Here is a 27,642-nt window from a genome sequence, read left to right as displayed (position 1 = left end):
GAGGACTCTCGCGAGGTTTTTGAAGCGCAAAAAATATTAAAATATTTATATGCGCTGTCAGATAAAATAATTTAACAATAAACATTTTTTTAAGGCCCTGTCAAGTGTTTATATATTTGATAAACTAAAAAATTAGTAAAAACAGGCGAAACAAGGTACGAAAGTTAAAATAGTATATCTCTAGACTACATTTATCATAGTATATATCTATAGTGTTTTTATACACTGTAACGCATTGGGATAACGTATGCTATATTACAGTGTTCTTTAAAATATTTTTATAAATTCTCTCCTCAAAGCTATGAATGAATAGTGGCGTAACTAAAATTTTCTAAACTCTCCTAAGCCATACCAATAAATTATATACGAGTTTCCTATTTTTCTAATATTTTTTAGAAATTAGTAAAAAATTACTATTGCTATATATATGAGCTTATGTGTAGAAAAAACGTTACATTGTTATTTGAAACTTAATTTATTGAAATTGAATTTAGCATGATATTATAAACATGGAATCTTTCACCACACGGTCAGTCAGAGCAACAATAGTATCAATCTACACCGAAGTTGCAGCTGATAACAGCTAGATAACAAATTAATTTATGTCGTCTTTAGAAGTTTCTAAACGTTTTTCGAAACCATCCGAGATAAACTACTTCAGTCCATTATTAACCATTGATTTAAGTTTGCCTATATTCATGGAAAGAAAAATGAAGAGAAAACAGTTAATTGTGCTTTTGTCAGCAAAAATGTTGTGATCATAAGCATATTACAAAACCGTATTTATGGAAAAATTAAGTGAAAAAATATCAAAAAAACATTTACAAATCTGACAGAATATAAAGTATTACAGCAGAATACGTTACAGTTAAAAAGATACAAATTGTAAATTTTATGATTTTAAAAACATTGACAGTAGTCATTGGTTGATGTAAAAAACTAGCAGATTGCAAACTTAGGTTTGATTGCTATATGAAATATCTATCGGTAGTTACTAAAAATAGTTCTAAGCTTGTATTTTTTAAAACATAATATATATAAGCGGCGATGCTCAAACTTTTTCATATTAGGCATGCAAAATTTAAAAAAATCCACGACTTTTTTTCAAAAAATTCATTACTGGTAACGTCGTCTTAAGAATAATAAAGTAGCGCAGATTCCTAGCTTACCCTTTAAAGAAGGCCTCACTTTGTGGGTGCAGCTCTGAAGGCTGCAGTCTTTGGAGGCGATGACGAGGGCACTATCCGGAGGATTATACGTGGGCTCCATTGACTAAAGTCGATAGCATATCGTCTGGCTATCTTTGGTTGAAACTGCCCAAGTGACAAAAGCTTGGCTAATGGCTTCTCAATACTGTTTTGGCCTGATAAAAACCTGCAATGGGAAACAGATTAGTCAAGACTAAAAAATAAGTTTGCTGTCCTCTCCAGTCGGCTGCTCAAGATACACTTTTCAGAATTTAAGGCCGAAGGGGAGTAACTGCAGCTAAAAACAGACGTCCAAAAAGGTGGTAACGGTCTATTTTTATTATATAAAATTTACCAACGTTAAGAAATAGTGTCTAGCTGTATTTCGTAGAATGAGTGCTAGTGGAAAAGTGATCCTCTATACGATTCGCTGATGTTTTTTGCATGAATGCGGGTCTCTTGATTTGCCTCAGATGATGTTTTCTTTCTAAGCTTGTCACTGATCGTCTCTGACCTTTTCGTTTTGAATCATGTGATCGTTTGTCGATGTGACAAAGTCGCATATATTCTATACTCTTGATTCGAGACAGCTCTGGCGAATCACAGATGCGGATGTTGGTGAGATATTTGAATCGCTTGATTGTTCAATCAACGAAATATGTTCACGCCTGAAATGAAATTTTAGATATCAGCAATGCAAAGGATAGATGAAAATTGCGTTTTTTTTACCCAGGATTGTTTATCGCGTATCCTTTACGCACAAAAGGGTAGTTTTTTTGGTAATTACAAGCAGGTAGGTGGTCTGTGAAATTACACAATTGTAATATTGAGAATTTTCTTATTATTATTAGCACTTTTGTCAAAAAGAGTTGCTATTTCAAAACCACTGATATCTGAAACGCAAAATTCAATGATATTTTGTTGTTGAGACAACGTTTTTTATCTTTAGCAAAAAGTAATTTTAAAGTGGTTCCAAGAAACATCTTTATCTCAATTGGCGAATGGTTATCACAGTCTACAGACATATTTTTTAATATATTATTTGTACATATTAGACTAAATCTTGTAATATTACAAATAAATATTCGGAATAGCTGTATTTTGTATTATAAGCAATGAAGATGCAGTTTTGATTATGTATGTTATCGTAACATGACTTTTAAATTTTGTTGTTAAAATTTTTAATGGATTTTAATTAAGAAGGCTACTTAGCTTTTTCAGCTACGCCATCTTTTGTTCGATCTTGTGTTTTGATATTTTTTGTTTGTTTGTTGCTAAGGGAACAACAAATGCATTAATTTTCGAATTGGTTTGTTTAAATAAAATATATTTGTATGAATTTAGATTGAATTCAATTATCCGAAATTGATTTCGCGTCGTCTTTTTTATTTAGTACTATTTTTATTTTAAGTTCGATATCAATTGCTTCTCTATAATTAAAAAAATTGTTTTTATCAAAATTGATATAGTAATTTTCATCGAAAGTGTAGTTTGCCTATTTTATCACGTTTTTATGTCCTATGTTTTTGTTAAATCCTTCGGTTTGTCTGACTAATGTAAATTTTGTAACAATTGTCACAATAAATTTGGTCTACTCCTTTTGATTCATTATAGATTTTGTCTTTTCTGTTTAGTAGAATAGTTCCTATTTCATTATGAAATTTCGAAAGACTCGCTCTATCCTTTCCGATATCTCTCAAACGTATGGTAAATGTGAAATAATGCTAAATATTAGTGACGTCATTTAGTTTATCTGCTCAATTATAGATGTTTAGTTGTTAAAGATGATGGTGAAAATTAGCGTTAAAATGTGTTCTCTTCTTATAAACCGTGTGTCTAAAAGTTCCATTATTTTTTCCTCTTCGAAAAAAATGTCAGATGTAACAGATGACATTTTTTAGCTCCCGCAACATCCCGAACAAAAAAATCGAAATGATCCTTTTTTGTATCCCTTGATTTTTTCAAAATCTGGTCACTTAAGTATATGTCGGGTGTTATTTAGCATCATCCTTTTTTATGGTAAAGTAAAGTCCAACGGTTCTTTTGACACTATTTATTGTTACTATTTCGCTCTTTTGTTTGTGAGCCGGTAAAGACTCCCAATCATAGTAAATTTAAGAGACAATATTAGTTTTATGACTTTTTTGACAAGTCTTGCACATTTAATTTGACTTTGCAGCCAGTAAGATGCAGGTGGAAACTAGAAAGAATTTTATTAGAATATATTATATATATTGCGGCTACTATGATGGGCGAGTATCGTTTTCTCCGAGCAGTGGTAAAGAAGCTGGCGCAGGGATGATGCCCGTGGAAGATCCTTAGGGATCTTGTATGCGATGATCGTATTCGGGAGCCTCAGGTTATCTTCGCGTGTCCGTAGAGGCGAATCTGCTAGTCTCTTCCAGTGTCTGCCGGAGTCTGCCAAGAGACTGCTTGTGTCTGTTCTTATGTATTCAGTGCTGCAATGCCCGTTCACCAATCAAAATCATGCGGAAATCATCCAGCCAAACACTGGCCTTACGGGGTTATTTTTCTTCCGGTAATATATGGTTTCCTTTGACCGCTTCGTAACAAAAAAATATTCATTCATGTACCGGAGAATCCTTGCGTATTATTTATAAAGAAAACCTTTAGTTCTATTCGTAACGAGAGCCTTTGTGTAATCACACTATTGTTAAATAATCACTTTTCGTCACAGTAATTACGCGAGTGGTTCCCACAACACAATGATTGTAGTAAGTCCTGATACATCTTTAATTTGTTGTGCTAATAATGTTTTAAGAATATAATTTAATATATTATATTTGATACCACTTTTTCAGTATTGATTTACTTGCGAATATAAGAACTTTCCCGCTTCGGCAACCCTAGTGGCAAAATAAGTAAAGCTTAAAAGTGGGTGTCATTCGTTGCCAAAATCTGACTACGAAAATAGTCGTTTCCTGATGTTTTCTTCGGCTGTTTCACTTATGGTAGCCAAAACACACCGAGATTGCATTGTCAAGTAGTATCATGACCCGAAATGTGTTAGAAGACGGGCCATTTAACACGACAAACTGCGCCCCCCTCGGCGAGAAATTAAAAATGAACGAGTGGCGAAAAGTGAACTGCATACCTACTCAAATCACCACACAACACATGGCATGGAAAAAACTGTAAAAAAATAATAACGACAGTGACGCGTCGTCGTCTGGTTAAGCTTTGATTTAGTATTAAGCGGTAGGAAGACGACGTTTGATAGCTTTTTCTTCTTTATGATTATTATATGGAATATTCTATTCGATTTATGGTTGTGGATGATAATGATTGTGGAACTGCATGTATGCAGGCGTAATCTTGTCCGTTTCGAAACTGAAATGCGCCACTATAACTGGTATGTTATAATAAAATTTATGTCGTTCAGTAAATCAAAATTACTCCTCAAATTGAAATAAGTTGGTTTGGATTAATCGATACATGTTAGTGAAAAGATATTTTATTTTTACAAGAATTTGGTAATTGCTTGAAAAAACTATTTATTATACTACCTAGTTTATCGCTTTAGAAAATTGAAATTAGATTTAAGATTACAGTTTTGAAATTTTTTATACATAAATAAGGCTCTATAAATAGATTAAAATAAATGTTCTTTTAAAAATTGTTTCAAAGTATTTTTAATTTTGTTAGTATGAAGAAATTTAATTATAATAATTTTTCAGGTAAGATAAGACTTGAATTACTATCTAGAAATATTAAGTAAAATTGATGGTTATAATTTACGGAAAAAAAAAACAATAAAGTAAGTGCTAGTTTGAGTACATTTAACTGAAGATCTGGAACCATCGATATGTTATCTTTAACCTCTAAAGCAATATGGGCTTTGGCATTTTGAGCTTATATTTAAATTTAAGGTTATTTTATCGTTATAACCGACACACGAGATTAGTGTTTGGAGTAAAAAATATTATTTTTGTTTACATATGTAAGAAAAAAAATGCTTGCGAAAACCGTTTTATAGAGCAAGTAGCATAAAACCAGCAACAATGGAAATAATGGTTTTGATACCTGCTCTGTGAAACGGTTTCCGCAAGCATTTTTATTTTTACATACCAGATTTGTTAATAGCGTATTAAATTGTTGTCTGAGCCACAATAAATTTTGTTAAAAGTGTTAATTGAACTGGACAGAAAATTTTAGCGTCATATCGTAGGGTATTGTTTAAATATCGTTGTTTTTGCGCACGAGCGTAAATAAAAAAATAGAATCATAATGTTTATGCTTATTTATTTTTATATTATTTAAATGCACGTATATTTGTTACATAACAAGTTTGAGCCTAATGTGTTACAACGGGGTAAACACAATCTACACATATAAGTAGCGAGACGCCAGACAGAAATCAACTATCAATTTATTTATGCGTCACGTTATTTATCTATGAGTTATAAAAATCTTAGAAAACACTACCTTTAATGATCGATCGGATTTATAATCATATAATAATTAATAATTTTGATTATAGACTGAAAAAAAATAGGCATCATATGAGGTTTTAACCTATTTTTTTTAGGTATTAGTAATACACTAAAAAAACATACAAATAAATCAAGTAAATTTATCATTCTTACAAAATTATTGCTGAATACATAAAAAATGTGTAAATAAGATATATAAATATTAATTTTCTATATTCTAAAAATTAATTTTATTTCATTTTTGGGATTATGAATATTTTAAAGAGCATTTGTATATATTAAAATAATGGTAATTTATAAGTTAATTATTAATCGTAATTGGATATTATTAAATTATATTCTTTGATACTCGATAAGGTATTTTATTGATTTTTTTAATTCAGAGTTAATATATTTTTTTAATGAAAATTTGTACTGTCAAAAGCAATATAATTATTTCTATTAAATAATAGTAATAAAATAGCATTTATAGTAATAAATAGTATGCTTAGTTTAAATTATTATTATTTTATTATTTATTATGATATAATTTAAATTAAATAAATAATTTCTGTAGATGAGGAAAAAATAATGACGTTACTATTATATGACCACACGATATTTATTGATTATTTAAATTATGCATTATAAATTCACAACATAACCGAACAATCAGAATCAATTTAATAAATTTCATTCACGTTCTTGGATCGTTATGAACGTGCAAGCGGAAAAGCCAGCTATGATTTATTTTCTCGGAAAATTATTTTCAATCAAAAGTATTCAAACCTCATAGGTTCGTTTTCAGCATAGCAATTTACTGCCAGATCTTCGTGCTTAACTTGAAACAATGCAACTTCACAAGACAGTAATTGGCCACCATCCGAAGAGATAAGAGTGATATCGGATATCTGCAGACGATTTACGAGCGTCGATTTTCCTTGGAGTCTGTAAGTAATTATGCACCGGACATTCATCCCTCCGGAAAAGCGCACCCTAAAGGGCAAGCCAAGGACGCTTATAAGGGAAAAAATCTCTAGAATAAAAGTGGCAGCAATAAACCTAACGACGCGAAATGTGCAGATTTTCCACAGTGGGGTGTCTCGTTGTCGAGCGTTAATTGTGGCTATAAAGTGGTCCCGGGAAAATTTTCTATAACTAAAGATAATATTTCAAGATACTTTATTTTTTTATGCTTAAGTTTATTCACGCGATATGATCGCAATTATGAGGAGTCGCTTGGTGCTAAATTTCAAAAGTCTAGACTCTAGACGACGCTCATTTCAATGTCAGTGGTTGGAAAAAATGTTTCTAATTAATTTTTGATGCTATCTGATTACATGTGTGTAATGTGTTAATTTAAGCCTGGGAACGTATATATATTTATATATAAAAAATACTATATGACTATTCAATAATATAATTAATCTATTATTATTTGTATATCTAATTTTTAATTTATTCGCTGCTTACAACTTTAGAAACGTTGAATAATTTTCAATGATTATTTAAATGTAAAATAACTAACCTGAATAAGACTTCAACCGTGACCTTTTGAATAATAATAAATCTTAGTTTGCAACGTTTTTGTGAACATTTTCTCATTGAAAAAATGCATTTTCATAACTATTGTTATGTCATGAAAACACAATGACCGCTGTTCGGTCAATGTCCTTTTTTTTAGCGACACATGCAAGAGTCGCATGTCAGACGTTCTTGTAATTCGAATACAAAAGCTAAAGCTTAAAAAATCGCGTATATATAGATAACTATAGTTATAATGCTTTCTTTTCCTATTTTTTTTTACGGAAAAAAGTTTCGGTTAAGTTGCGCCGCGGAATGTTTTTTCTGGTTATTTCTGCGCGCGTGCGTGCGAAAGAAATAATAAAAATTTTGCCTTTGGTATTTTCAGTGTATGAATGAGATGAAGTGGAAGTGTGCGCACTTTCCCACTGAAAAAGCTCTATTTTCAAGCTTACGAAAGCTCGCGTTCGAACGCGAGTAGTGGAAATAAATTTAACGCAATTTATGTACCGCCTTATCGAAATAAATTAGCGCTGTTTTGTGATTTTTCACGCTTGCAATTTGCTCAGTCTTGCCAAATTGTATTTTGCAAACTTTTTGCTTTTTACCATAGCTGTAAATTAGTGCTGATGGTTATAAATATCGATGGCATAATTTAAAGAAATGCTTTCATAATTTTTAATTTTTTTTTAAACATTTTTATCAAATAAAAATAATGCTCTATAATAAACAGAAAAATATATACCATTAAAAAAAAATAAAGGAAAAAGACAATTAGTAAAAAAACTGAGCAAACAATAAGTATTATAGAGCTTTTAATATAAAATATAAAGATATTTTTCAACCACAAAATAACACAATTTCAATAGTAAAATAATGCAAAGCATCTTAAAATTTAATATTTTTAATTTAAGTAATATATTTATTTTTAAATTCTAGTTTCAATTGATAGTTTTTATATACTTTCAAAATTCGTAATTTATGTTGCTTGTTAAAAAAAATCTATTGTAAGGGAAGTCGGAGATTGCAAAATTTCACGATGACTTTAAAACCATAAAAAAATTCAGAAATCCGAAAATATGTAATAAAATTTTAACGAAACAAAGGTTGAAAATTCTGATTATCTATGGCAGGGATTATTAGCCCTGTGCAAAAAATCATTAAATTTGTTAAATTTCAAAAATTGTTTGTGTAGGTTTATTATATTGGTTCGTATGTTTGAGATCCCTGTCGGTTGTCTCCTTAGCTTTCGTCCTTGTCTTGTCTTATCACGTTTGTGTCTTTGGAATTCACGGCAAAAGCAATACAATCGAGTACGATTTTATTGCCTTTGACATGGATTCCACAATTTTATCAGAACTCCATTCTGAAATATTATTTATAAATTCCAAGAATGAATTTGGATCACTATTTGGATATATATATATGTATATATATATATATATATATATATATATATATATATATATATATATATATATATATATATATATATATATATATATATATATATATATATATATATATATATATATATATATATATATATATATATATATATATATATATATATATATATATATATATATATATATATATATATATATATATATATATATATATATATATATATATATATATATATATATATATATATATATATATATATATATATATATATATATATATATATATATATATATATATATATATATATATATATATATATATATATATATATATATATATATACAGGGCTGTGGAGTCGGAGTCGGAGTCGGAGTTGGAGTCGTGGAGTCGTGGTGTTTTGGCCGGAGTTGGAGTCGGAGTCGGAGTCGTGAAAAATGAGCGACCCCGAACATTTTTTATATAAAATGCATTTTTTTAAATTATTAAATTTATGAAAATTTAATTGCGTAATAATGAATGTGTATAGCGTATGCATATAAAACGTGTAGAAGAACACTAAGAATACCTGATAAAATTAAACTTTTTTGAGTCGCAGTCGGAGTTGGAGTCGGAGTCGGTGTGGAGTCGTGTTATTGGTAAATTTTGGAATCGGAGTCGGAGTCGGAGTCGTGTTTTTTTTTAACGACTCCACAGCCCTGTATATATATATGCTAAACATACACATTTTTATTAAATTTCGACAATAACGGAAATTAAAAATGCCATATTATATTAATATAGCGAACGATAGTTTTATGAAGAGTATGCATGACATAACCTAATGCCTGCAACTGAAGTCAGCCAAGACCTACGAATTCGAGTAAGCGACCACACTGTCCCAAATTTCATAAGTCGTCCGGACGGCGGCCGTGAATGACGTCCGCCCGGCTTCTGTCATTGCGCGCGATCGAAAAATGTGCCAAATAATTGCAATTTTTAAATTGTCATATTATTAAAATTACGCTACTGTTAATTATAAAAGTTTGAGTGGGCACTCACCAATACAATATCAGTGAAAACTTTTCGGTCGTAAATATTCAATTTACGCAAAATCTTTGTCGGCTTTTGCAAAATACCATAAGGCATAAAAATGATACTTCAGAATACGAACACCACATCTGTGACTATCCTAGAATTTGTCGCCATCGATTCTAAATAAGAATTCGTTATGTTGTGACATTTATATAAACCGATCTAGGAAATTCGAAACGATTTTTTTAACAAAATCAAGAACCACTAATAATTTTTTAATTATTTAATTTTATATGAAAAAAATATATTATAACGATATCTGTTAGAAGAATATACTATCAAAAATATAATTAATACCTATTGGTGCCCTAAAATATTCAAAGATGTCAGTAAGAGTCTGTTGAAGTCCCCGATAAGCATGTGGTATTATAACTTGACCACGTGACTACGATGCAGCGCTCGACTTGCGTGTTGACCATAGGAAATTTAACCGAGTTACTCGTTCTATCTCAGTTTGCGATAAACCATATCATTATCTCGCTCACTGTCGTCACTTAACACGCAAGAGAGCGAAAGGGGAAGTATCTCACCGCTCGCGTTCGAAAGAGCAGCTTCGGTCCCTTTGACTTCGGTTCTTTTGCCGACAATGTTCGGAAGCGCTCGAAGCTGGCCAAGTCGAATGAATTACTCCCGTTCTCGGTAGCCTCGGACTACTTCCGAGAGATTTTTTACCCATTATATTCTCCGTCCTTGGCACATATAGCACACATACTAATATTTCACAGATTTATAAAACATAACATGACTACAAAGCCAAATGTCAAAACACATTTTTGCACTAATTGATATATTTGGCTTTTATTGAAAAGTGTGGTTAACAGGTTTATTTAAAATAGCATGTAAAAATTAATCAAGTGGATATTATATGTAACTCATTGTCATATTTATAACTCATGACATATTTTTGTGTTTGCGTATTCGTTTATTACACAACTCTTAAACATCCAATTTGGCAAAAGAATCAGTACATTTGCTTGATCTATTATTTTTCAGTTATTATACAGAAAATATTAATTTTAGCAAATATTTATTTTTAGAATTTTATGTACCAATAGAGGTGGCGAAGTGGCAAGTCGCGAGGAAGTCGTAAAGTGCGTAAAAGCCGCGGAGCGACACAAAAGTTTACGACCTGTGTTGAGTCGTAATCAATCATAAATATTTTTGACTCATTCTCAAAAGCGGCTTCTGTGTTTTAAAGCTGAAAAATAAGCGGTGAGCGTTGGTTGTGCGATTATTTACGACTTTTCGCCATCAATTTATGTACATGAAAGAGAGAGTTTGTTACCACCTTTGTATAACAATTTATTAAAAGTAGTGCGAGATTTATATGTATATGTAGAAACAGTAACGTTCTCGAAGACGTTTGAGAGTGCTGATGTTTATTGACATGTCACTGGGGAGATGTTAGTAACGAGATCGTCAGACGAAATCTCTCAACTCCTTCCGTTACGTTAATGGTTTAGAACGGCTGGAGGTCGAATATTGCTATTTGGTATTGAATTTAACCTAAGAAAATAATAAGATGTTGAATGAAATGTTGGAATTTAATTTGGCGACATCTGAAGCCCTTTGCTATATTTGGTTGACGCAAATTAATTGCCTCCTAGACCTTGTGTGGTAAATTATTTAAGTAACAATCTTCATGATGAAAGATAGTAGGGTTAAAAAGTGTAGATTTCATATTTCTAAACCTATTAATTGAAACATATATATTTTTAAATACAGTTGAGACTAACTGTTTTTTTTATGGAAAGTCATATTTTGAGTTAAGCATTACATAAACACTTTCTTTTAGTTAATCATTGATTTATGATCGTATTTCTTGAAGCAAATCATTAGCACATTTATTCGCGAAAAACATTGAGTAAGAGCTAAGTGACAGTTGGTCGACATTCAACAGAATTAAATTGCTTAACGTTTTCAATAAAATTAATTATAAAATTTAACCAAGCGAGACAAAGTTAATCAAGCGTAGATAAAACAATTTTCTAAATAGTTCTCCTTCAATTTTTCACAGCCCTCAATTTTTCTGCTGAAATAACCGAGAGAACTCTCTTTTTTCTCTCTTCAGTATCAAAAGAATTTTCTTTCCAAGAAAATTAATATATATACAGAGCTATGAAGACTTTTAAAAGATCTTGTCAAAAAATAACAGTCATAAAAATAAATAACTTAATCTACCAATGACGGACGTCAAATTTTTCTTTCGATGTTAATCTTAACGATGGCCAGTTAACAAGAACGATAAATGGTACTTATTTTAATTAAAAATCATGTTCGATCGCCGCTTAAAATTTACGATACATATTACTAAATAATTTTGGAATTTTATATACTTACAGCACTACAATCTTTGAATGCCATTTCTAAGTAACATAATCTAGTCGGTATATAAGCAGTAAAAATTGGTTAAATTAAAATTAGACATTAATTATCAGCTAAAGGAGGGCGACTAAAAGACGTCGCGCTGCGTTATGAATATTTTTGTTATTAAAATGGAAAATTAGTGGCGAAAATCTCGTATGACGAGCTGTAAATGTATACGAATGTAAAATCTTAAACGCCAGATGATAGTTCGAAAAGTAATTTAAACGACGCATGACGTAAGACAAAACCGAAAATGCTAATTGACAAATATAACGGAGAAGGTTAGTTAAAATATTTTTTTAATAATTTAAAATATTTTGCATGAATGAATATCGTTAAAATTTAATCAAATAATATTACCCACAACTAATTGCATTTAATTATGCCAAGGTACAATTTTCATGAAACTCATCAAACATTATCAAACAATAAATGTTATAATTGCTGTATTACTAATTACATTATTTATGTAAACAGCTTATTATTTTTTAAATATAAAAAAGGCCAATGATCCCTGATTAGACATTTTTAGTTAAATATGTAAACGCTTCTCCGTATATGTTAATTAACTTGACTCTTGTTAATTAACATGTACTAAAAAGCAGTGATTGGCAACCCATAACCCGCGGGTCAAGCCTATATGACCTAACATGGCATAACAAATGCTCCATAAACTGTTCTTCGGATGTCATTCTTTAGCTTCCAAACTGCTCAAAGATCGAGGTTCGAATTCTATATGGACCACATGGTTGTATTTAAGAGATCAGGATTGGTGATTATTATATAATTACAATTCCGATCTAACATTACAGATTATATTTTCTTTATATTTATTAAAATCAATGTATGATTCTAACTAAATACTATTTTGATTATGTTTACATAGCAACGTTTACGTAGCAACGGAAGATTTACATTAAATAAATATATATTTCAAAAAGAAAGAATTCATCCATTTGCAATTTCGACTTAAATAATACGTATTTGCTAATTACTAAATATTGTTTGCAGGCACAAATATGTCAAATACACAAAAAGTACTGTTCGAAACTTTGTAGACAATGTGCTGCGTGCTCTTTTTCTAAAGTAAATACCATTTTTTTATTCCACAATACTACAAAGAAAGCAATATGAAATCTAAAGGCAAACCTAAATTAATATTTGAGATAATAGTCTAAAAATAGTGCGTTCTTTAAAAATATTACAATAATAAAAAAATGAGCATTATATAAATATATCTATGTTCAATAAAAAATATTTGTAGTGTGCATTAAAACGTATCATTTGTGCATTAAAATATTATATATTTATGTTCAAACACAAATCTAATATAATATGAATATAATTTTACTTACTAGGCCAGTTAAAATGTATCAAACAATTGATTTATAAATCCACTGGTCAATAATAGTGAAATTGTATTTATACAATGAGGGAAATTATAGTTAATTCAAGCATAGGAGGGAGAAACAAAGGAGTAAGAATAATATGTAGGCACATTAAATGTTTTTTAGAATGTAAGTGTTTATTAAATTAAATATCATGTATTTAAAAATTTGCTCAGTTGCACGTTAGGACCTTGAAAAAAATATGGTTACTCTACCTCAGCCATATTAAGAAAAATATTGGAGTAAATATGATATATAAGTACCCCAAATCTTTTTTAGAATATAGGTACTTATTAAATTTAACGCCATTCATTTCAAAATTTTCCCAGTTGCACCATAGGACCTTGATGAAAAATATAATCACAATTGAAAGCAAAAAAGAAGGCAGCATAATAAAAAGGCACATAAAAAATATTTTCGAATATAAATGCTATTCATTTAAAAATTTGCTCAGTTGCACTTTGATGAAAAATGTAGTTAGAGTAAGTATAATATATAGGCACACCATATGCTTTTTTGAATATAAATTAATTACAAAATTTGCTCAGTTACACATAAAGACCACGAAAAAAATAAAGTCACCCTACCACAACCATAGGAAGAAGCAACACATGAGTAAGTATAATATAAAGGCGTAGCAAACGCTTTTATTAAATTTAATGTAATTGTTTCCAAATGTTCTTAATTGCAACCTAGGACCCAGAGGAAATATACAGTCATCCTCCCCTAAGTATAGGAAGAAAAAACCATAGGAGTAAGCATAATAAAAAGGTACACAAGACCTTTCTTTTTAATGTAAATGCTTATTAAATTAAATGCCATTTCTTTCATAATTTGCTCAGTTGCACCGAAAGACCTTGAGTAAAAATAAATTCACACTACATTAAGCATAAGAGAAACCCCATTTCAAATATAAATTCTTATTAAATTGAATGTAAATTATTTCAAAATATGCTCAGTTGCATCTTAGGACCCTGAGGCATAATTAAGTGACCTTACTCTAATTGTAAGAGGAAATAACATATAGTAAGTAATTTGTATTTTAATAATTTAAACAAAAAAGTATTATAGTTTCTATTGCTTTGTTACAGTAGTTGAAGTGCTTGAAATTTTAAAGATTTATGACGTGCGTATCTAGTTTTTCTGAAGATTTATATGTAAATCTTTTTAACTAATAACAAGTAAATTTTCATTAAATTTAATCTCAGGCAACGCCTGGAACTAATCGCAAGTATAAATATAAATCAAATTAATTTTAAATCAGATAATGTTTTAAAAAACATAAAATTACAGCTTTTAAAATAAAAATTATATCTTTTTAAACAACAACTTTTTGTGTCTGCAATTGTGCAAAAACTACATGAACCAACGATTCAGTACACACTGAGTTGACGCGTTTTTCAATAATATTATATTGCTAGTCAGGTTTTAGGTTTGTACTCCGTTGATTTTTTAAGGAGTACAACAAATTTAAATTCTAATATGATAAAACATAAGGTTGTAATAGCGTAACACGTAAGGTCTAGACTGATAGACCAGAAGCTACGGGTTCTAGTCACGGTAACAGATTTATAAACAAAATCAAACGTGTTTTTAATACGTGTAGGTATTCATAATGTCTGAATAACTTACAGATTTATTCCGTTGTAAAGCATTGGGCTTGCGCCCGTTATGTTACAATGGAAAATTAAAAAATATGTATGTACCTGTATATTTTTTTAGATCTGTAGCTCTCAAATATGTTCCATTTTAAGAGCTTAATAATAGTTTTTAAAATAAAAATAGCTTGAAGCAAAAAATAGTATTTTTTTCTCAATTTTTTTTTTTTTTTATATGGCGGTTTTAATTTGAGCACGGGCTTTGCTAGGGGTCAACTAATATATTATTTTTAGAACGCTTATAGATTAAACTATTTTATTTTATATTAGAAATTTCGATAGCCTAACTTTTAAATAAAGTACAATTCTAGACAATTTACGAAAAAAAAAATTCAATAATTTTTTGATTGAGTTGATCAGTGATAAGGAATAACATTTATACGTCAATAACATTATCGAATCAATTAATATATACTGGATTTATATAAAACATTAGAAACAACACCAAACCAGTGGATTCGATCTATCTGAATAATTCTAAAAATATTGGAGAATTATGGTATTTTAGAATTATCAATGAGGTCAAAATTTATTAAAATAACAGAAGGTTAATAATACTAAGCCTCAATATTTTACAATTACTACAATGGTAATATTTTACACATTTTATTTAATTGCCTTTTAAATGCTATTGTTCATATTTTCTTTAATGTTAATGCTAATGTAATAATATCTATCAATTTTATTACTCGATTGTACAACTCAGTCTTTAGAATAATAAATTTTAGCTTAGATACCAATAAGTGTAAATCGTGTAATATAATTCTATACAATTATTTAATAAAATCTGTCATATATTTTAATAGCTTACAGTAAGACTTATGTGATTTAATTATAAACTATTTAATAAAATCGTATTACATACATTAAAATCTATACAAAGAAATATATTATTATTGTATGTAGTATATAGAGCACTTTTAAAATGTGACAAGTCATATTAGCACATTGTTGTCGGGACACGGATTTTTCCGTTTTTGCGGAACTGCTGCTGGATTGCGGGACCCGTAAAAATCCGTTTTTTGTAGTCTGTCGCTAGAAGTCGGCTCACGTGTTTATCCGTGTAATTTGAACTGCATTTTTTTTGTTGTCAGCAGCTAGATGTCACTGCTTTGATATTTAGTAAAGACATTATTTTATTCGTCGTCGCATTTATTACATTTCCACCAAATATATTGTACTAATTTTGATATTGAATTTTTATTCCGTACAAAAAATGAAATAACGAACTATAAACAATTCCTGTTATCCCAAATATCTTCTATTATGTTCAATTCTATTCAAGATACTTCGAGGAATTACTTTCTACCTGATGTAAAAGAAGGGATGGTTGGGAGTGAGAAAACAAAACAAATTCCAATGAAACTTGACCTGGGGTAGATAACAAGCAACAGTCATTGCGACATCTGTGACTTGTTATAAAAAAAAGACATCATTACCGTTATGCGTAAATGTTCAGTCATTCGGTTGTCTAAAAAATAGTTTTACATCCCGAAATGTTTTCACCCGATAAAAATAAATCTGAGGATGAATTTTGTGTGGATAATTTATCTGATTATTGATAATTGGACCAAAACTGTAGCTATGTATTTTTTGACATACCTCTACACAGAGGTACGTGTTTTTAGAGATATCATACGTTGAAAAACTATTCATAAAAACAGATTGTGCCATATTTTAGTTTTATTTAGTGTTTTTATTACATACATTTTTATAGTACTTTTATGTGCAAAATAAACGCAAGTTTTCAGTGAATATAAAACTGTCAACCTCCATGTTTCTTCTTCATTTGATAGTACTGTTTATGGTAAGTCTATGTTTAAAATTTCATAATTTTATATTGTATAGTATAAAAGTTATGGCGAGTTTCCGAAAAAAAACGCGGAAATTCTTCGTTTCCGAGAAATTCCGCGGCTGCTAAGAAATGGCCCGCGCCAGGCTTGAAACAATGCGCGAAATCACCCGACAACAATGTGTTAGAATGTAATTAGAAGCAAATGAAATATTATATAATTTTTCTAATGTAATAATCTGATCACATGTTTTAAATATTATAATTATAACGCATACAAAATAATTTCCTTATAAAGTGATTCACTTTAATTATATTTGATTAGATAATAAAAATAAAAGAAATGCATAATAAAATATTAAACTGCAATCAATTGATCGAAACGGCTATTTTATATAGGCATACATTAGAATCATGTGTCAAAAAAATATATTTCAAGTCCAATTACCGTATGCATTCCACATTCCCAAGATTACATCGGCTTGTACATCATTTACTTAAAAAACTTTTTAAAATAAAAATATTTTGTGGTCCTTATTGATTTTGAAACATTTTTAGTCTTAATTTGTTTTAATTTTAATTTTAACTTAAGTATGGAAATTTATATATAATATTTTTACACCACAGTGTCTCTTAAATAAATATACATACTTTTTTTCAGCTAATAACTAATTTAATATTTCTGATTTACTACACTTTTGATGTCTATATTAAAAAAATAATATATATCTAATAATATAATTTAGCATGGACGCATAAGCGCAGTGGTAAAAAATACGATTGCAAATACTTTCATCATATATAAAAATTGCTGGATATTACATACCCATTCAACAGATTCATCAGAGTTTCACCAACATCATCAGGGTAGATCCAGTGTCTGGTACTATTGGGGATGTACATTTTTCGTTATGTAACGGACGGCGCTGTCGGCCCTTGTCCCGTTCGCCAGTCTCTCCGACGATCTCGTCGCGAACGCACGCGTTTAACGACCGTTATAACGACTCATAACGCCTCGCAACTTACGATCGCAACCCTCGACGACACTACGAAAATTTTCCGGTACGATTAAAAAGAAAAATCATACCACAAACTACATCAAAATTTATAAAAACAAAAGAAGATTATTTGATTATTCAAAAAAAAACAACAACCCTATTCTTATAATTTAACCTGAAAAAATATTCTAAAACATGTCGGTGACGATGTAAAAAGTTGATTGAATAGTCGGTTGAACACTCTTCGCGACGAAAAGTTTTTGAAAGTTTTCAGCCGGTCGCGTGACACATATTTTACGTAAAAGTTTCTGTGTTAAACTTGTGTTTCGATACGAAAATTGAACGATCGCGTGACTTTCGAGTGCTACTACTATATAATATGTGTTGATTGTTTTTCATTTAATTTTTTTGTGATTGATAGTGCTTGTTCAGTGTTCTTCCGTCTGAAAAAAAGTGTCACGTGAATTGAATTGAATTCGAGTAGTTGGATTGCCTGAAAAGTCACCGAAGCAGAAAAGCGTTCGTAGATTTTTATTATTATTAATTTAATCAGAATAAAACGATGTAATATATAAATTAAAAGCACGAAAGTAATTTTAAAAATGGAGCCAGTAAGATGAATCTGTCTTAGTAAAAAAAAGTGTTGAACATTGTATTCGTAATCTATAGCAATTAGTTTTATCAAACGAAGAAAGTATTTTTTCGTCGTAAAAGATTTGCACATTTTTTTTCAAAGAGCAACAAATGAATAAACAATTAAAGTATTTTATTTGAAAATAATATAAGTGAATAAATTAAAATAAAATTCATTTGTCATCTTAAATAAATATTGATTTAAAATATAAAATAATATATTAATTTTCAAGGTTATTATTTTTTACTATGATTTTCATTGAAATTTATGACTAAAAATCGCGTTATTAAAATTGTTTTATTCTGATTAATAATATTTTATTAATTATACAGTTTTACTGTTAATGACAATACACAATTCATAATTTATGAATTTTAGACCTGTCTCATTATATTGTTATACATTTGTGTTAGTTAAAATCTTACTAATACTTATGTTTTCAGAAAATTTAATAGTAAAATACGCGTGGTTAGAACTTAACTAAACTCTAATTTTTTTGATAAATATTGGTATATATAATACAAATATTTATTTATATCTTTATCATATTAGAATATATTATTCTAAAACTATTAATAAATTTTAAGTACATTAAAAAGTCAATTTATTGATATAAATAAAAATGAAAAATTTACTATAATACAAATTTTTAATACAAATACAAATATTATTCTAATTATATTATATATTTAATAATATTAAAGTACATTAAAATGGCTTTACGACTTTATAAAAAATTGTTAAAAAATTTAGGAGTGAGATTAAAATTAGTCGCACAGTAAAATATGTTTTATTAAAAAATGCTTAATGTACAATATATAGTTAGTGAGGTTACAATATTTTTCTCTCAAGTTTTAAAAGTGTAGTAGCTCTACCTATATATATTTATTTAAGGAGTTACTATACATCGTTGCAGTAAATATACACAGCTATTAAAAAAATCTGTAATACCAATAAAAAAAAATTATATCTATATGTATAAATTTATTATACATAAGTTGAAAAAAATCAGATTATTGTATTTTAACACTTGAACCAACGAAATTCAAATTGCTAACTTTTTAGCCTTATTTTTAGATTTGTTAAGTACCTAATTGTCTGTATGAAAAGCATACATATCTTAGTATTTTCTGGCATATTCATAAGAAAATACTATAAAGCGGTAAAACAAAAAAAACTTTAGGACTTAATATTTTGGATTTGAGGATTTAATATTTTGGAGTCATGGTAAAGCTACGAATATTACACAAAATAGTAAATTACTTCTTAATCTTTTATTTTCTGAGTCTTGTGAGATCACTGAGATCTAAATATCGATTAATATGATCAATAAAAAAAAAATATTTTCCTCTAAAGAAAATACCCTACTACCCATTTAACATGTATCTAAATCTCTCTTTAATTATTTAGTCAAATTATTAGCTATTCAGCAAATCCGATATATTTTATTAGAGTTAAATGCTTATTCTGCGTCTAAATATTATTGTAAAATCCATAAATTAATCATTTAAATGTAAATAAATTAAGGTCAAGATTAGCCTTTTCGATATTACGGTGTTGTTATTATAACTACTCCTATTTTTTATCCATTTGTAACTCATCAGGTTAGAGTCTTTCATTTTACAACGGTAGTTTAAGAATGTTAATACATATACAAAATTCATGAACATAGAGAGAGTGAGGTCGAATTCATTTACAGAATGCAAAGGTCAACATCCTCTTACGGGGGCTCGCAATTTTCCCACCGAGTAGCGAATTTTCCCAACATCAGGAAAAATGTATTTTTAAACTTGCTGACGTAGTACAGTGTGTGTAAAGAAAAGATATCATTTTTCGCGAATCCCCTCCTCTCGCCTTGCAATACCCAAATTCGGTCGCGATTTTATCCGGAGTCACGTACGCCACAAACAGCAATATTTTTAATATAATGTACATTTGTATATACTTGCATTTAACTGCTTAGTTAAAAAGTTGAACTTATTTTTATTATAATACTATCAAACTTAAATGTACATATACATATCTATGTTTGATGTTCATCGAATTCTTTTACGAAATCTAAAGGTCAATGTCTTTTTCCGGGGGCTCGCAATTTTACCGCCGATCCAGGAATTTTCCGATCAGTAGGGAAATCGTTGCCGTTCGTATTTTTAAACTCGTTGACGTAGTACAGTGTGTATCGAGAAGATCAGGTTTTTTCGCAAGTCCCCCTCTTCTGCGTCGCAACACCCGAATTTGCTCGCTATTCTATCCGGCTACAGCAAGTCACGTACGCCACTGAGCTCGTAATTTTTTTCGCATCGTATACCTACATATGTATATGTATTTATAATAGGTTTTCAATGGACACCGTGTTTTATGTGCGTCAATGGACGCGATGCAGTGTACGATATTCATTGAGCGTTCGGCTGCGATCAGATGCGGTCGCCTGAAAGACTGAAATATCTGAAAATTGGGACTTTTTTCTATTTGAGTCCAAAGTGTATATGTACTGCTATTCAATAGATGTTTATGTGTATTAAATGCCACAAGATCTATAGTAACTATACAAAATATATTAGTATACAGAGAGTTTAAAACAATACATTTTTTTGTATATAATATATAATATTATATAATATTTAATTTCAAAAGTTTTAGTCCGATTCTAAATAAATTACAACCATGTAAACACAATCAATATCTGAATTCCAAAAAAATAAATAAAAAACATTTTCATTTAATAAAAAATATTTAATTTTGCGATTGTCGATGTGATTTTTATAATCGCCAATCTAAGAGCTTAACTGACCATTTATGAAAAATTTTATAAGCTGTTTATGTTAAATTATTAACCATAAATTATTAGTAGTTATCTAAAATTTAGTAACCATTTATTATTTACTGCCATTAAAAATAATTCGCCTAATCGATAATGACGCGTATATATAATATTGTTGTATTAAAAAAAATATATAGTAAGGTAATTATTTTTATTAAAACTAATGATTGTTACATATATGTAACAATCATTAGTTTCAATATAAATAATTACCTTACCGTATATTTTTTTAATACAACAATATTATATATATACGCGTCATTATAGATTAGGCGAATTTTTTTTTTAAATGAATAGCTCTCAAACTGACTATGTTAACGCAAATATCGTGTAAAATTATTTAATATATTTTGATTTATTTTATTAAAAAAAAATAAACATAATTATTGAAATTTTAATATAAAAATAATTATGTACATGCTGATTATATAATTTCACATTTAATAATATACAGACTGGCTCATATACCTTAAGTGAAATAAAAATTATTAGTATTGTGATCAGCAGTAAGTTTATATTATTATTTTAATATAATGCCTTATTATTTTTTAATCTAAATGCATATAAATTTATTTATTTTAATTATATATAATCAGCATGTGCGCAATTATTTTTGTATTAAAATTTCAATATTTATGTATATTTTTTATTAATAAAATAAATAAAAATATATTAAATAATTTTACACGCTATTTGCGTTAACACAGTCAGTTCGAGAGCTATTCATTTCATCTTCTCAAATTACTTTTGTCAAGTATAAAAACTCTTTTTCGACCAAAGTATCTCGACGGTTGAAATCTAGACGGTTGTATATATATTTTAAATATCATTTCAAACGTGTTAATCAATTGAGATAATTAATAAAAATTTGCTATAGTAACCAGGCGCGTACGGTGAGAAACATTCCCTTTCGCTCGCTCGCGTGTTAAGTAACGAGAGTGAGTGAGAAGTGGGCGTGCGGAACGCATGTAACGCACGTCCTTATCTCTCACATTTTTTCAACACTTATCTACTGATTTGTATGCTTTAAAGCATTTAATAACTTTTTGGGATTATTAGGCATGTACACCTGATGTACAGCACAGGAAATCAAATGTTAAAATCGAGTTTTAAGAGATTTAAATAATAACAAATATGTTATTTTAAAAACTTATCCGATGCTCTGTTTGATTTAGTCTTATTAACGTTTTGGGATTACTATATATATTTTAATATTAAAGTGGCATGCATATGTATATGTTTATAGAAATATTCATATAATAATATGACATGTACACTTAGTTTACATCACAGTGACGCAGATGTTAAAAATGCATTTTAATGCAGCCTTATATTTTCAAAACATATTACTAAAGCATTTAATAATCATTTATGATTACTATCCATATATCGATATATTCAAAATTAAATAAATATATATTAAAAGAAATGTTTAATAAGATAATTCAATATCAAAAGAAAATAAGTATTATTATTTGTTTTTAAATATATTTTACAATAATAAAATTAATCACAAGGAAGCCGCCACCCAGATTTGTTTTGAAATAAATGAAATTGTAATATAAAACATCATAAATTATCTCAGAATTTAATTGCTCTAATTGTACTAGATATAAATGTTTTATTTACAAATGATTATGAACAATGTTTTTAATTATTTAATTTTATTTGATAAACCGTTTATCGACATATTTAATTAACGTTGATTCATTATAAAAAAAGTGAAATTTACATAATTTTTTTTAAATTTACAGTTATTTAATTGCATCTTTTTAAGTTCAGTTATCTCGTGGGTCATCGCCTTTTTAATTCGTCTCAAACATAAATAGACGATTGTGCGGAAAGATGTGTCGCGGTTAAAAAAATGCATCAGAGAAATGTTAAGTAAGTACACATTAAAATTTTCGGAATTCCCATAATTAACATTCTGGGTATCAATGGTAATTTTTCGTGGAAGAGCAACGTACGTGACGTCTATTGAAATCGAATCGTTATCTGATGACATCCAATACTTCTTATTATTAAGACGTTGGTTTAAGGCAAAAATTATGAAAACCATATTTTGCATCAATTTAATATTTATTTGTGATTTTCATCTTAGTTTTTGATATCAAATTTAATATAAAAATATAGATAGGAATGCATGGCAATGTATTATAGCTTGTCGTATTACGCTAATTGTATAATACGATCGTTTTAGAACAATGACTTATTTTTTTGACAGGTATATTATGTAAAAATGCAAGCATCAAGCCAAGAAATATTAAACGGTGATCCGCTTGTGTTATTGTAAATTCGCAATTCTTGTCACAGTTCCAAAGTTTGCATACTGTTAAGTATGATCGAAAAATTCGCAGAGCTTTGAGTTTATTGCAGCATTGACCTTGAATATGTGATATAATATAATACAATTAAATATATTTATATATAATTTTTTTGCTGTCGATAAAAAAGTCATAAAATAAAGTTTCTATCAAAACGAATACATATCACATTAAAATAGGAATTTCTGTTTAAAATATGCTTAAACGAAAAGTTATAAATTACGTTTTAAATACACTCATAAATTATATTATACAATAAACTTCCTTAAAACATGAAATTTTAATACTGAAATAAGAATCTTATTTCAATATTAATAATTTAGGACAGTTATTGCTTTGCCATTGCGTGTTAATATAGAAGCTAAATTTTATCACCAATAATTAATTGATTTGCTTCTATTTCTGTAGACAAGACATCATCGTCTTTGTTTATACTTATGTGCATAGCTTAGTGCATATATTTTTTAAGTTATTCAAAAGAGCTTTTATTACCTCAATAATTATTCGTAATGTAATTATTAAAAATATTTTAATATAACAAATAGCACTAACTGAAAATCATGATGACTCTTAAGAATAAATATCGCATTGATAAGATACGTTACTTTGTATTATATTAAATGTCATCTGAATCATTTTCCGCCTTTGAAATTTGACATTAAAATAATTTAGATAAATTTTACGAGATAAAGAGAATTTAATTATTGTGATTTCTTATAACCTTGTTGGGTCACGGTCGCAGTAAAATGACCAACATTTAACATTTAACAATATAAGCAGGGCCGGCGCGAGACAATAGGCCACATACTTGCGGTTTGTCATAAATTGGCGAAATACTTGTTGAATGTTATGCGAATTTTACGACTCGCGCATCGATTTAACATGCAAAGTGTACGGTACGCTTGGACAATGAGGGATTGTCGGCTCGAGGAATTCATTGTATGTTCACTAACGTTTCCTTTCGTTAATGGTCGTATTATTATTAATACTGATCAATCACAGCCGGATCGAAGAGACGCGAAACCTTTGAGGTTGATATGAAAAAATACGCACAGTCATTTGGCACGCACTTACCAACATGCATTGTATTGCCTGTCATGTACATATAATAGATTTGAGAACACGTTTAGAATCATATCTGTAAATATTTTTTTTCTATATGTAAGTGTAACAATATATGGTGTGATTGATAACTCATTAACAAGCAATAAATTAAAGCATACATATGCTTTGTATTTTTTAGTTCCTATCCCTTAGGCTCTATTAATATTGACTATGATATGCAAACTCATGTTCTTCAGATATGAAATGCAAAGTCTTGGTTAAGTGTGAGATGCATGGTCTGATATTTAAAATACAAATAATAGCTATAATTTAGTATTTTTGTAAATATCTTTTTTTTTAATATAAATATTGTTTGAAAATCTGTCCTCATCAAAAAATATTATATTTTCTAGCGATCCCAAGTATATTTCAATTTGCATAGCTTGTTGCTTTCCATGGTGTCCATGTGTACTATCACAAATAAAAAAAAAATATAATTACACTGATAAGTTAAGGCATTTTTATGTTTAATTCTCACAGAAAAATTTAACAATTAAAATTACATTAAATTTTTACTGTGGGAATCTCATTCTTAAAACTCGCGTTAATGACTGTGACAATAAATAATTATTCATCAATAAGGATAAACTAGATAATAGTGTAAAGAATGGGACCACACAAAGCCCTCGTTACGACTAGAAAAAATGGTTTCCCATCAATCATCTCAGGTGCATTGAATGAATATTCCTGTGTTTTACTTTAAAAATTCAAAATTATAATATAAAGCTCAATACTTAGATTTTTTTAATTTCAAAATGTACTATGAACTTTATTTAATAACCTTTTGGTTGTCAAGCCAAAAATTTAAGAATTTAAATAAAAATTTAAATGGATTATTTTAAAAAGATTTAGTCGATTTTATGTTTTGTTTTTGAAAGTATTTGCTTAATTTAAAATTTTAATCAGTACATATTTTTACATTATATAAATTATGTTATTTGATTAAATTTAATCTCAACAAAAAAAAACAAATTTTATTTAAGATACTAGATAATAAAATTTTCTTTTTTTTTACTTTAAAAAATCACAATAACAACATAGAGCTCAAAAATTAGTTTTGTAAACACTTTTTACATACGACATTTTTCAGTAGGGTTTTATTTTGCAAAGTTATGACACTTTTAATTTTTACATTGGCTGCCATTTTGTAAAATTTTTTTTATATATTTTTATCATACAAAACGGATAGTGGGTGCACGGTAGTTCTATACGATACTAAAAATATAATTTTTAATATATAAAATATATTCTATTCGATACATTACTGGGAGAAAATAATTATGCAGTTAAAATTAACGTAAATGACGTATTTTATATTTGTGGCAAACATCTAAATTTAATGTACTAAGCAGTGTTATTTGTATTAGTAAATATTGAACTAAAAAGTGTACGTATTAAATGTTTTTTGTCAACCGATAAAACGAAAATATGTCGATGTCATCAGCGCTGCAAAAATTATTTTTATATAATTTGCTAACTCATAAATATTCATTCAAGAATAATTTTAAAATCTAGATTTTTTGTTGCAGATCCGTGCAAGAAAAAGTTTATAACACGCAGTGCAAATGTATGATGGATTATATTAAATTAATTTTTCTTAATGGTGCTTAAATCTATCATATCCCATCATGAACCATGTCATTCTTTAAATCAAGTAATTAAGTCACTTTTTTGCCAGTTCTCCTTTTCAACTGATTAACCAAACGTCAGTCTCGATATTTACGACTCAATAATTGACATACAAGTTTTCGTATGCGCAGATGATTCGCGCCGCTGAGATGAATGTTGTTGTCCGAGAAATCCCGAGAACGGTGTTCCAGTCATTCGGTCACGGTTCGTAGCTTCTCAGAGGCGATTTGGCGACAAGTGTCATGTCATGGACTGCATCGTTTCTAGAGTCGTTAGCCATTACGAGCCGGCCGAGACGATCTATTTGTGACTGGGTTAATGAACCAACTGATCGTCACTGTCCACTGTGCACACAAGACACTTTTCACCAACTTTGTCTTTGACGAATCAATTATGTTTATGTTAGAAAAAAACCTAACACTGCTTCGCGAAAGCTTTAAAGCTCTGAAGTGCATTAAGATGGTAAAATACGACTCTTCACATAAACGGCAAAGTCATAAATTGAGAAAATAATGAGCGGTTTGGAGTAATGACAGCCTTCTCCCGTTTCGGGTTCGTGTGCTAATTTTAAAGCCTTGCGTGAGTATAACAAAACAGCACAGATTATTGTGGAATAAAAATTTAGATTTATAGCTGTAAATGATAATAGTCAGATCGTTCTTATTATATAGATAATATCAATTCTTAGAAATACAACACAAAAATGTTCCCTGATTTCCTTTATATATTTCTATTAAAAATAAGGTGAGACATAGCATAGATGCCTTTGAGATGCGATGTATAAGAATAATGTAAATATTATTTAATTAAGAGTCAAAGCATGGCAGATGAAAATTTTCTTTTAGATCATGCTACAGTTAAGGGACTTAGAGATTGACAAATAATTGTCATAGAAGAGGTTATCAGTGTTGATTAGATACTATTTATATTTAACACATTCCAAAAAATAATTCTTATGAGAATAACTTTTTTATTTGGTGTCATACAAAAGACAGACCTTGAAATATTTGAAAATAAATTTATGCACTAAAATTTAAGGGCTGTTACAGAAATGGAATAGCAAAAGTAAAGTGGAGAATGTTCTTTAGAATTATGTACATAAACAGTAATTATACTTACTTTCATTGTGTATCATTCTCACAGAAAAATATATATGTCTGAAGTAGTGGGAAAAAAAATTGGTATATTTTTTTAATATATCGAGATCAACTATAATCGAGATGTGGTTCTCGTTTTGAAGAGACGCTGAATGTGCTTCTCTCGTATTACATCTATTCTTAATCTACCTTTAGAATTCATGAC

General features: G+C 28.8%; 1 protein-coding gene across 3 annotated transcripts in view; it reads left to right on the top strand.

Moving 5' to 3' along the window:
- The first annotated feature begins 17,780 nt into the window (after positions 1-17,780).
- The window catches only part of bnl (fibroblast growth factor branchless), a 130,365-nt gene continuing 120,503 nt past the window's right edge, over positions 17,781-27,642 (top strand). For all 3 annotated transcript variants that reach the window (XM_088183240.1, XM_088183238.1, XM_088183241.1), the window contains exon 1: positions 17,781-18,347. The gene's annotated coding sequence lies outside the window, so the exon portion shown is untranslated. The remainder of the gene's footprint in view (positions 18,348-27,642) is intronic.

The sequence above is a fragment of the Plectrocnemia conspersa genome, unplaced genomic scaffold (assembly GCF_051122295.1).
Source record: "Plectrocnemia conspersa isolate PC_06_02 unplaced genomic scaffold, ASM5112229v1 ptg000003l, whole genome shotgun sequence".
NCBI classification, from domain to species: domain Eukaryota; kingdom Metazoa; phylum Arthropoda; class Insecta; order Trichoptera; family Polycentropodidae; genus Plectrocnemia; species Plectrocnemia conspersa.
Note: the sequence above shows the minus strand (reverse complement) of the source record. Positions and strands in the feature narration are given on the sequence as shown.